Source organism: Gambusia affinis, linkage group LG01 (assembly GCF_019740435.1).
Source record: "Gambusia affinis linkage group LG01, SWU_Gaff_1.0, whole genome shotgun sequence".
In the NCBI taxonomy this organism is placed as follows: Eukaryota; Metazoa; Chordata; class Actinopteri; order Cyprinodontiformes; family Poeciliidae; genus Gambusia; species Gambusia affinis.
The window spans coordinates 330,077-341,346 of NC_057868.1; the positions used below are offsets into that span (position 1 = coordinate 330,077).

An 11,270-nucleotide genomic window follows, 5' to 3' on the forward strand; every position below is an offset into this window, starting at 1 on the left:
TTATGACATGGTGGGCTGCACAGTGGTGTAGCTGGTAGAGCTGCTGCCTTGCAGCAAGACGGTCCTGGGTTCGATTCCCGGCCCGGGGTCTTTCTGCATGGAGTTTGCATGTTCTCCCTGTGCATGGTGGGTTCTCTCCGGGTTCTCCGGCTTCCTCCCACAGTCCAAAAACATGACTGTCAGGTTAATTGGTTTCTCTGTGAGTGTGTGTGTGAATGGTTGTGTGTCCTGTGTGTCTCTGTGTTGCCCTGTGACAGACTGGTGACCTGTCCAGGGTGACCCCACCTCTCGCTCAGAACGTAGCAGGAGAGGAACCAGCAACCCTCCTGACCCCATTAGGGATGAAGGGTGAACAGAAAATGGATGGATGGATGTGGAAAAAAGGTGTTTTGGAAATTTATTCCAATTAGAAATCACATTTATGTAAGTATTCAGAGCCTTTGTTGATCCACAGTGGTGTAAGTGTGTTAATGGAAGCATGGATGATGCTAAGTACAGGGCCAAGTACAACTGAAGCCAAATGAACACCACATTCATAGTCTCATTTCAAAGAAATTTACTAATGTAGTTTTTTCTTTCATTTCCAAATGATGGACCACTTCCTGTTGGTTTGTCACAGTAAAGACTGCACATATTTGTGTTTTTATCATTTCAAGGAACTAGATAATTCCAGTATAGTTTCTTTAATGGGAACTAAGACCAGCATTGTTTTGACCTTGTGTCGGTAGCCTTCATGTCCAGCGTCATTCTGTTTTTTTAAGGAAACAAACATGCGAGACGCAGACTGTTCATCATGATTGACCACAGATGTCTTTTTGCAGCCTCAGCAAACTCCGCCGTGGAAATGGCTTGGTCCTGACCATCCCTTGATGGAGGGATGAGAAACAACGAAAGGATGAAAAGAGGAAATGATTGTCGCTTTCAGTCACCGTCTCCATCTCTCCCCTTCTGTCTCTTTCTCTCTCTATCAGTGTTCAGTAATAGATGTGATGGAAATTGATTTCCAGATGAATTATTTTGTGTTCCCTCAGTTTGAGAGAGCTCGTAATTCTTCCTCCCTCTAATTCAGATTGTCCTCTGCTGTTCATTTTCTAGGAAGCACTGTTTTAATAATCTATTTCAATATTCTAGACAGTTTCAGTGACTCTCTTCACCTCAAGCCTTCCCTGTCCGACTTGAGCACTACCTTACCTGTCAATTAGTAGACAGCTGATTTTCTGATCGATACAATGGAGTGCAATGAGAGAAATAAACATAGGATTGCTGAGGGGGTAAAAAAAATCAACATTTTAAAGCGTTGGTCACCAAATCATTTCTCCTTCCTCACCCCGCCAGCAGTCTCAACTCTTCTGCCTGCAAATCTTTACATTGTTAATCTCCATTAAGTCCTATCCTGATGAATGAATGAATGTCAACCAGATTTTTTCGGGTCAGAAGGAAAAGTGGCGCGAGAAATTACTTAATTGCTCGGCCCCCTGAGTAGGCTTCATCACCTGAATCAAATTCTGTTTTCTTGGGTCTCCATCAGTCCTCAGGGGTCATTTTCTTTGTTTGTTCCTTACAAGAAGGCTAGAGTGTGACTTATTGACAAAGGAGGAGGAAGAGATGGTCGATGAGTCCAGATTATTGAGTCAGAGCTGAGATAAACTCTGTTGAGTAGATGATCGAGCTCACTCCAATTTACGTCTTGCATCATCAGCTGTTTAGGTTTGGAAGCTAAATCCAGCTTTGAGCTCAGGTCGGATTTCTGCGCCCTTCAGGCTCTGATAAATTGAAGTTTCATATCGCTGCTACAGATGGCCATGACCCATAATGCTTTATGTCGCTTAGGAAAAGAAGAGAAAGCTTCCACTTTTCAGAGAACAAAACAAGTTTTTCTCTGTGAGGGCAGCTTATTTTAAAATCTTGTGTCTTTGGGCATAATGTTCAGTGTTGTCAACAACGCGGGCATGGGAAAGAGAAGTTCAGCTGTTGCTGGATGAATACCAACATGAGAAGAAATGAGACGTGAAGTCTTTGTGTTCTCTTTGCAGTTTATAAATCTAAAGTTAAAACTGGGAGAGAAAGGAACAAGCTTGGACCCGACCTGGATGAAAATGTTAAGGTGGACCGATAGTTTACTTAAATGTTAAACTTTTTAAATATCAGTTATTAAAGATGATTTCACACCTCACACATTTATTTCACTTTAAATGGACCAGAGTCACCACAGTATTTGGACTATAAATCTCCAAATACAGTGGTGACTAAAAAATAACCTGGTACATTACTGCCACCTAAAGGTAGAGCTGGACTGCATGCTTGAAAATCATGAGGCAAAAAAAGGGTTTAATTTTAATCTATTGATGAGTATTGATTTGTCTTTGGTTGTAAATCTCTCATATGCCCATCTGGTGATGGGATCTGCCTTTTTAACTTCAGTTTTCTCTCCTGATGTTTATTTTTAAGCAGTTATGTGAAAATCCGAAACTGTTGCTGTGCATGTTACTCAGCAGTTTGTTGCTAGGCAACCAAAGAGTGAGTGAGTTGATGCCACCAACATAGCTTAGCTCGCCGTGACAGGTTAAGTGGATAAAGCCTTTCCTCAGCCTACATCCCCCAGAATGCTCTATGTTCCTGCTTCAGAGTTCAGTGAGATTATTGAGCACTGCATATTGTCTATTGATGTTGATCGCCTGTGTATTGTGATATATATTATTCATTTATCGGCCTGGGGTGGCTGGAGGTCCACAGTAAACCTCAACGTTTGTAGGGCAGCAGCAGGTGATGAGGAGCTGCCTGGCCTCCATGTCTGCTTCTCTATTATTCAGGCAGCGTCTTGTGCATCACCTGAGGGTTTGGTGCTCAGACTTTGAGCCAGAGCTCATCCAGCTGTATCGCGCTCGTTGGGATTTATCCAGAGTTTGAAGCCAGGAGGCCAGGCATCGTCCAGGCACGATATCTTAGCCAAGCGAGAAGACCTCCCCCTGGGGGCGCCACTCTACAAACCCCTCCTCCCAGCCTGAACTGCTGGACGAGCCCAAGGACCCTGACACCAACTCTCAGACCTGCCAGCTCAACTCACTGCTTCCTCAGACAGATGTGCACACACATCACCCCAACACACACATGCATGCACGCTAACGCCCACACACACACGTACACCCACACTGATTCTCCTCATCAGACAGCCGGGTCTGGAGGGTTATGTTGCTGAATTTCTCTCCTTCTTTTCCCACTTGGGCTTTTCCTCTATCTTGGCAGCAGCCGCCTGCACCTCTCCCACCAGCCATTAGCCTCTCTCGTCTCGCTCCTTGCTGTCATTTCGGCTCCCCTGTGTTTTCTTCTCTCTTTCTTTTCATTTACCTCTTTTTTTCCAAGCTCTTAACATCCAATCCCTCATCTTTTGCCTACTTTCACCTGAATCTTTGAAATACATCTCTATCTTTTCTTTTTCATTTTCATCTCTATCTTTTTCATTTTCACACTTCTCCTAGCTTTTGCTATCTTCACATATCACACTTCTTCTCTACCTGTGTTGACGCAGTGGGTCTATTCCACAAGTCTGGAATCGCTCAAACCAATCCCACACAGCCCCCTCCTTCTTTCCATCTCTGTCTCTCTCCGTCTACCACTTCTGCTCTTTCAACTCTGCACTAATTTGCCTCCTCCTCTGAGCTTGGCCCTGGCTTCAGCTCCTTTTCCCCTGAGATGTGATTGCCTGCAGAGCGTATGTGAGAGAGAATGTGAGATATTGCGTGAGTGTGGGTGAAAAAGTTGTATTTTGTGTTATTTTTTTTAGGTTTCTCTGTGAAGTAAAAAAGCACATAGTGAAACTTGTGTGGGTCTATGTTATGAGATGAAGACAGGGTGTGAATTCAGTGTGTGTGCATGCATGTGGGTGGGCGTGTGTGTGTGTATGTGTGTGACTGCTCTCACCCTCCACCTCCTTGTAATGAAGCAGATTGCATTAAGAATACTGAAGCGCCTTGGGATCTAGAGAGGAGTCAGCCTCAGGTTTGAAGCGCCCCACCAGCCACACACTCACATGCTCACGTGCGCACACACACACACACACACTAAGATAGAGTTGCAGGAGGGGTGTGGAAATATTACACATCTCCAACATCTTCAACACATGGTTCAGAAAAATAATAAACTTGATGACCAGCTTGTAACACCAAGGGATAGATGGATGGACGGATGGATTTATTGATTGATTTATTGATTGATTTCATTGTGAAAACTCACAGGTACCAGCTTGGTCTGATTGATTTATTGATTGATTTCATTGTGAAAACTCACAGGTACCAGCTTGGTCTGTGTCTAAAATCCACTGAAAGCATCATTTTCTAAAACTATTCCCTCATTTGTGGGGTTTTAAAATGAGTCGTACATAAAAGTTTGTTCATGTCGGTTTCACAAATTTGTTTTTCCATTTTGGTAAATCACCAATACATCAGGATGGTTAATTGTTAATTGGTTGATTGGGTAATTGGTTTCAGCAGCTCTAAACTGTTTCTAAATCAGATCATAAAGTTTGTCAAATCCTTGCCCAGGCGGTCAACAAATATGCCTGATTTAAAAAAAAAAGTATAAAAAAATACAAGTTTCTCAGCCAAAATAAGCATTTTACTTTGACACAGTTTGGTTTTGTTTAGATTTTTCCCCCCATCTTTTCTGAAGGCATGTAATGTTCTGTGTGGGACTTTGACTGATTCCTCTGCTTTGTCTTGTTAGAATAAAACCTGCTGTGTGTTTAACTTCATCAGCCACCGCCGAGCTCAACAGACAAAGAAAAGAACATCATGGAAACAGACAAATCCAAGGAACGGGGCATCACTGCTGGATACACACACGCACACACACGCCCATGCACACGCACACGCGCACACAAAGAAATGACTGCTATCTTCAAAAGGGAAAGAAATTCAAAGATTACGACAGGAATGAAATAATGTCTGACAGTGTTTCATCTTCACAAGAATCAGCCGGTGTCAGATTCTTGTTTTTGCTGTTTTATCCGTTCGCCGTAAAGCAAAGCAGAGCGGAGCAGTCTGATTGGTTGGACTGAAGTGGCTTTTAATCTTCACATTTAGGAAAAAAAACCTATTTCTTCTGTCTGACATTTTGGGGCTACCAGTATGTAATGGCGCTGCTTAACACCTCATGAATATAGAAACATATTGAGAATATTTTAGTGCAAATCCATGCAGGGTTTTTTACAGAGAGATTTTGAGTTTAAAATTCTTCTTGTGTTTCTCATGAGGGATGATTCCAGACTAGTGTTAGGATACAACCAGCTTTCCGTTTTGTTACAAGCAAAAACCAACCTGTGTTTCACCTTAAACCCATCTGACATTCAGCTGGATGGATCTGGACTTCGCTTTACCAACAGTGTGATTTGTATAAAAAAAGGCTCTGCTGGTTGTAGGGTGAGCATGGATCAGATGACGGAGGTTGTGCTTCGTTTGGAGAGGTGAGATTCTGGATGGTGTCCTGGGGGAGCGACTGGTGAAACTCTGGTCAGGGTCAGATGGCAGAGATCTGGATTTGATCATCAGAAAAAGGGGGTTGTTGCTGGAAACCTGAGAGGCAGACTGGGACTTTGGTTAGCGGGATAAAGAAGGGGCAAGACTGGAAATCTGCCCCCCTCCCCCTGACACACACACATTTTCATCCCCTGCTTTGGATGCAGCCGCTGTTGCGTCCAGACCTGCGCCGGTGCCAGTGCAGAGAAATTGCCAGTATGTTATCATTCAGGAACTGTAGCGGCATGCAGGGAGGAATGAAAGGAAGAGGTAGAAGTGACAGAATGCAAATGGCTTGCTGGTGTTGGGATGGAAATGAAACGAATGACGGATGAGGTGTTGCCTGCTTCGTGTAAAGAAATACACAGAATGGCACCGCTGACCCAGATTGTCTCCATGCGCATCCTTAGTGATGCTCTACTCTGGTATTTTTCCCATCTCTTCCTTCTCTATCATGACCAGCATGGCTTTTCAAAATAAAAAATAAAATCACACAGACCATTTTTTTTTCTTCTTCAGGCCGCGGCATGGTGTTTTTGTACGTACGTGGCGTTACCCTAGCAACAGGGTGATAATTCATCCCCTGCTGTCTGGTGCAGATCGTGTTGCATGAATTTGGCATGACATGTGAGACCTGGGTATCATTTATTCTCTCTGAACGTGTGCTGGCCCACTGATGCAACTGTTTGGAGGCTTTAACTTGTTTTTTGTAGATTTTTTTTGCCTGGGAGTTGCTGCGATGATGGCCGGCTTGGTGGGTGGCTGACAGACAACGTGATGCGTTGGCTCTGCAGGCATTTGAATTCAACACCTGCAAAATCCTGTTGCTGTAAAAGTGCAGAGCGCTGCACATTACAGCTGCTCTGCTCTGACCTCACGTCGCCACATTGATATGCTCCTCGGGTTGCTGCTTCTAAATGTCTCTTTTGGTCCGTTGGCATGGCCGTTGTTCCTCTTCATTTACCTCGTTTATCAGTTTGTTACCCAGATGAATAATGGATGAGGCGGCTGGTTGCCTCAGTGACACGTCAGCCTCATTATTGGCGTGTTTTCTCCTGTAGAACTCTGGTCTACTGACCTCTCCTGCAACCCTTTGACTCCGCTTGCACCATTTCAGCATGACAGATGGATTACAATATCAGCACACACTCCACTACCAGTCTGCTGTTCTAGAGCTGATGAAGATGGAAAAAACCATGAGATGGACATTTGCAGTTCTGACAGATGCAGCCCTCAATCAGCTAGAGATCAGAATCTGCTTCTTGTTTGTGTTATTGAAAATCGGAGATGGCAGGTCTGAGGTTGAAGAAAACTGGAAATTGGTGTTGGATAAGAAGAGAATAATCTGAGCTCCTGTAGTCCTTTAATATTTGACGTTGTGCTCTCTGCTAATCAGGTGCTTGAAGTGAATCTAGCAGATAATCAGTCGGTAGGCGATGAAAGAAACAGACCAGCGTTTTGTGGTATTTTAACATTAGTAACTAAATAAAACATAAAATCACTAATTACTTTAATAATGGATGAGAAAGTAGAACTGCTGCTGCTACATAAACCAACTCAATACGTGAATCAGGAAGGCACATTTTGAAACTAATATATATATATATTTTTTCAAACATAATATGCCCAGATTTTCATAAAGTGTTTTTACGTGTGATTCTAAAGCAGACACACCGACAGCTCAGAAGGTTTCATACCCCTGGCAGATTTGAAGTAATATTTGAATTTTACCAACATGTTTCTTCTGACTGGATGTCCCATCTAGTCAGAAGACGGAATCAATCAATCAATCAAATTTTATTTGTATAGCACATTTCAGCAGCAAGGCATTTCAAAGTGCTTTATATCAAATCAAACACAAAACACAATGCAACATAGAATCAATAATCAAAAGACAACATCAAGTCAGATTCGGTCAATAAATTTGCAATTGATTACGTTTCAAATAAAACTCTAAACAAATGGGTTTTTATTGAGATTTAAAGGAAGTCAGTGTTTCAGCTGTTTTACAGTTTTCTGGAAGTTTGTTCCAGATTTGTGGTGCATAGATGCTGAATGCTGCTTCTCTTTGTTTGGTTCTGGTTCTGGGGATGCAGAGCAGAACCAGAACCAGAAGACCTGAGAGTTCTGGAAGGTTGATACAACAACAGCAGCAGATCTTTAAATGTAAAGATTAGGATGACTGAGGTTGGAAGAGATCATGAAAGATCAACTGAATAATGTAAATGTTTCTCTGTGTCTCCAATGAAAACATTGGGGAAAAGTTTGAGTTATGTAATATCAATGAAGGACTTCTCATATATTATCGAGAAGACTTTACATCATTATTGGCATGTTTTAAGGGTAAATAAAAGCAGAGTGATCTCTCAATGTTGATACATTTTTACACTGATTTTTATCTTTTGAGACAACCCAGTTTCCATTTCTATCAGAAACAAACATCTTGGTTAAATTAAACAAGTGCTAATCGGATGGAAGTATGAGTAATATTGGACCTAAAAGGCTTCTGTTAATGCTAGCTCACATGGCAAAGTATAAGGAATATATTTTGTTTTCCCTCCTCCAGCCTCTGAGAGATAAAATCAATAAAAATCTGTGTTCATTGTAGAAATGGTTCAGGTTTGATCCATCTAAATATTTTAGATTTTCACCTAATAGAGTTTACTTTTAATGAGTCCAGACTCAATAAATCTATGGAATAGCCCTTTAGGTTAGCTGATGCTAACTGCAGCATAGTCAGCAACTAATGCAACTTATAGCCTCTTAAAATTTAAAAGTTATAATTAAAGTATTTATTAGCCCACTTTGTCAATTGAATAAGTACCTTATTTATTACTTAAAAATAAAAGTCTGAAACAAAGAACAGATTATTAGTTTAATATCTGGGATAATAATAATAAAACTTGACATGCTTACAGCAAATAGATCCTTTAAGAGAGAGGCTTTACTTTGACTAGAAATCCCACAGGAACATAATATTGACAGGTTTGGTTGCTCTTCACTATCAGCCCAATGATTGTAAAAAATATCTTGATTCCACTTTGAAGAAAAGAAGCAGGTTATTCATTGTTCTGTACAGTGAGGTCAGAATTCCAGCTGATAAACTGATGGGGCCCATTTGGTATCCAATATTGCTGCAGTGCATTAAGAATGGAATGAAAGCTTCAGGTGTTAATAATTTATCAGGACTGAATTTGATTAAATCAGTTCTACATGTAGGCAGATGTTTCTATAGCAGGGGTCTCAAACTCCAGTCCTCGAGGGCCGCAGTCCTGCAACTTTTAGATGAGCCTCTGCTGCACCACACCTCAATAGAATAATTAAGACTCTGGAGAACTGATCTACACAAGGTGGAGGTAATTAAGCCATTTCATTCCAGTGTTTTGTACCTGTGGCACATCTAAAAACTGCAGGACTGCGGCCCTCGAAGACTGGAGTTTGAGACCCCTGCTCTATAGTGTGTGAATTATCATGTAATAGGCTCGCATTGCTATCTGTAGCTAGCACCAAAACAAACAGCAGAACCTTCTGTACTCTGGGTCAGCCGGTCCGAGACAAAATATTTCAAAACCTGATTCAGGACAAGATCCTTTTGGCTTCAAGCTAATTGCATGATTACAACCACTGGTCCAAAATTAGCTGTCTTCTAGACCTTTACTCTTTTATGAAAGATCTGTACAATTTACCACCGTGTCTGTAAGATGCAGAACTTTTCATTAATTTACAGGAAGCACAGCGTATGTCCAGTGCCACAAAGTGCCTCTTTTTCCCAAATGGCAATTGGTTTAAGAATCTATTGGAAATCAAAAACAGTTGACTGTACACATTCCCTGCAGCAACACATGCAGAGTGGCACTGTGTCGATTTTCTAACTCCAGAGATGGGCTGGACACCCGTCGGTTTGAAGACAGTGAACATCTACAGCGCCATAATCAGGTAGAAGGGTGAGAAAAAACGACAGCCTGTCAAAGCAGCAGACAAACATCATCTAATCCTCCACCTTGGACTAGAAATGTGGTGATGCATAATTCTGTACACACCAATTATCAATGTTGTTGTGGCAGAAAGTGTTTGAGAGCCAGACAAGACATCTGTTCCTCCAGTCTGGACCTCCCCCTGTGTTGACTGTAGTTAGCAGCTAAAATGGAATCTACTCATGAAGCACAATTGAGGTTTTGTGTTGTGACCCTGAGTCCTGAAAAATGTCATTTTTATTGGTCCCTGTGGAGCAACGCTGTCCTCTCTTTTTGTCTTATAGATAGAGGTCAGTAACAAGGCTCAGCAAACTGACACTTCTCAAACACTGAGTGTAATTTGTGGTGTACCTCAAGGCGGCTTTAGTGAGTCTGTTTTTCAGCACCAGACTTCTGTTTTCGCATCAAATTGCAACAACTATGAGGAAAGGCCACTGACTCCTTATCAGTTAGCTTATGCAATGGAAGTATGTCTTTCAGACTTGGTGTTGTAGAAATTTCTCTCTAGCTTCTGTTTTTTTCCATCTGACTGACTCAAGAACAAAGTTATAAATCTATCCACTGAACTTTCAGGTTCCCACCTTCTTGTTATTTCTTATTGCAAATTTTAGTGGTGCATTTCTTTTAACCCTCAGGACCTTGTGGCATTTTGAGAGGAAATGTGTCTGTGTCTCTACTCTTTGAATGCCAGTTTGTTACACTTATCTCGTCTTAAGGTGTGTGTTTTAACATGTCGTAGCTTAGAAGGTACGACATGCTATCTTAGCATGTTATACAGTAGTTTTTCCAAAACTACTGTTTGGAGAAACAGACTACTGTTACGACTACTCCATATGGGGCCAGGAGTGCTGCTTTGGGGTTAGAGGTCAGGCTTAGGGTCAAGGTGTGACTTAGGATAAATTAAAATGGCTGGAAGTCAATGTAAAGTCCCTGTGAAGATAGAAAGACATACGCTGTGTGTGTCTGAGAGTTTTGTGTGGCTATAGGGATGCAGCTAAAGACTGTGGATGACAGACAGCTGGTCTCAGGGTTATATGAGGAAATATTGCCGTCTGTCTACTGGCTGGTGTCTGACGATTGTTCATTATCGACATTCGCCGCTTTCTTCTTCTACAGTAATGACCATCTTTTCCAGCTTTGGTTTCCCTCTAACTGCAACACATCTGTGACGGCACTGACCCGGCTCACCCTGAGCTCCAGCTACAGTAGCACACAACATCTACAAACAGGTGAACACCTTTTATTTTTGTGCAGCATCCTGCTGTAATGGCTCACATTGTGCTTTGCTGTGACGAGCTTTTGATGGTTAAATTGGCGGCGCCATAAAAGCCACAGATTAGGCCTCCAAAAAAAACACCTTACTTTTGGATCAGCTGTTTTAATATTTGGCCTTAGCAATCTAATGCAGTGTTAAAAAAAACAATGAAGGGCGTGCTGTGGTGGCGTAGGGGACAGCGCAACCCACATTTGGAGGCCTTGAGTCCTCGACGCGGCCGTTGCGGGTTCGATTCCTGGACCTGTCCGACATTTGCTGCATGTCTTCCCCCTTTCCTGTTAGCCTACTGTCATATAAGGGACACTAGAGCCCAGTGTTGTGTTCAAGACCACCTAACCCGAGACCAAGACAAGACCAAGACCAGAGTGTATCGAGACCGAGACAAGACCAAGACTTTTAGGGTCCGATACCAAGTCAAGACCAAGACCGAGGGAAGTCGAGACCGAGTCAAGACCAAGACCAGCGCCAGTATGTGACAATAAAATGTGAAACATGATCAAACTCACTAAA

The 11,270-nt window shown here is 42.3% G+C and overlaps 1 protein-coding gene across 1 annotated transcript in view; it reads left to right on the plus strand.

The window, feature by feature from the left end:
* agrn (agrin) overlaps nt 1-11,270 on the plus strand; it is a 421,905-nt gene that overhangs the window by 111,032 nt on the left and 299,603 nt on the right. The gene's annotated exons all lie outside the window — the stretch shown is intronic.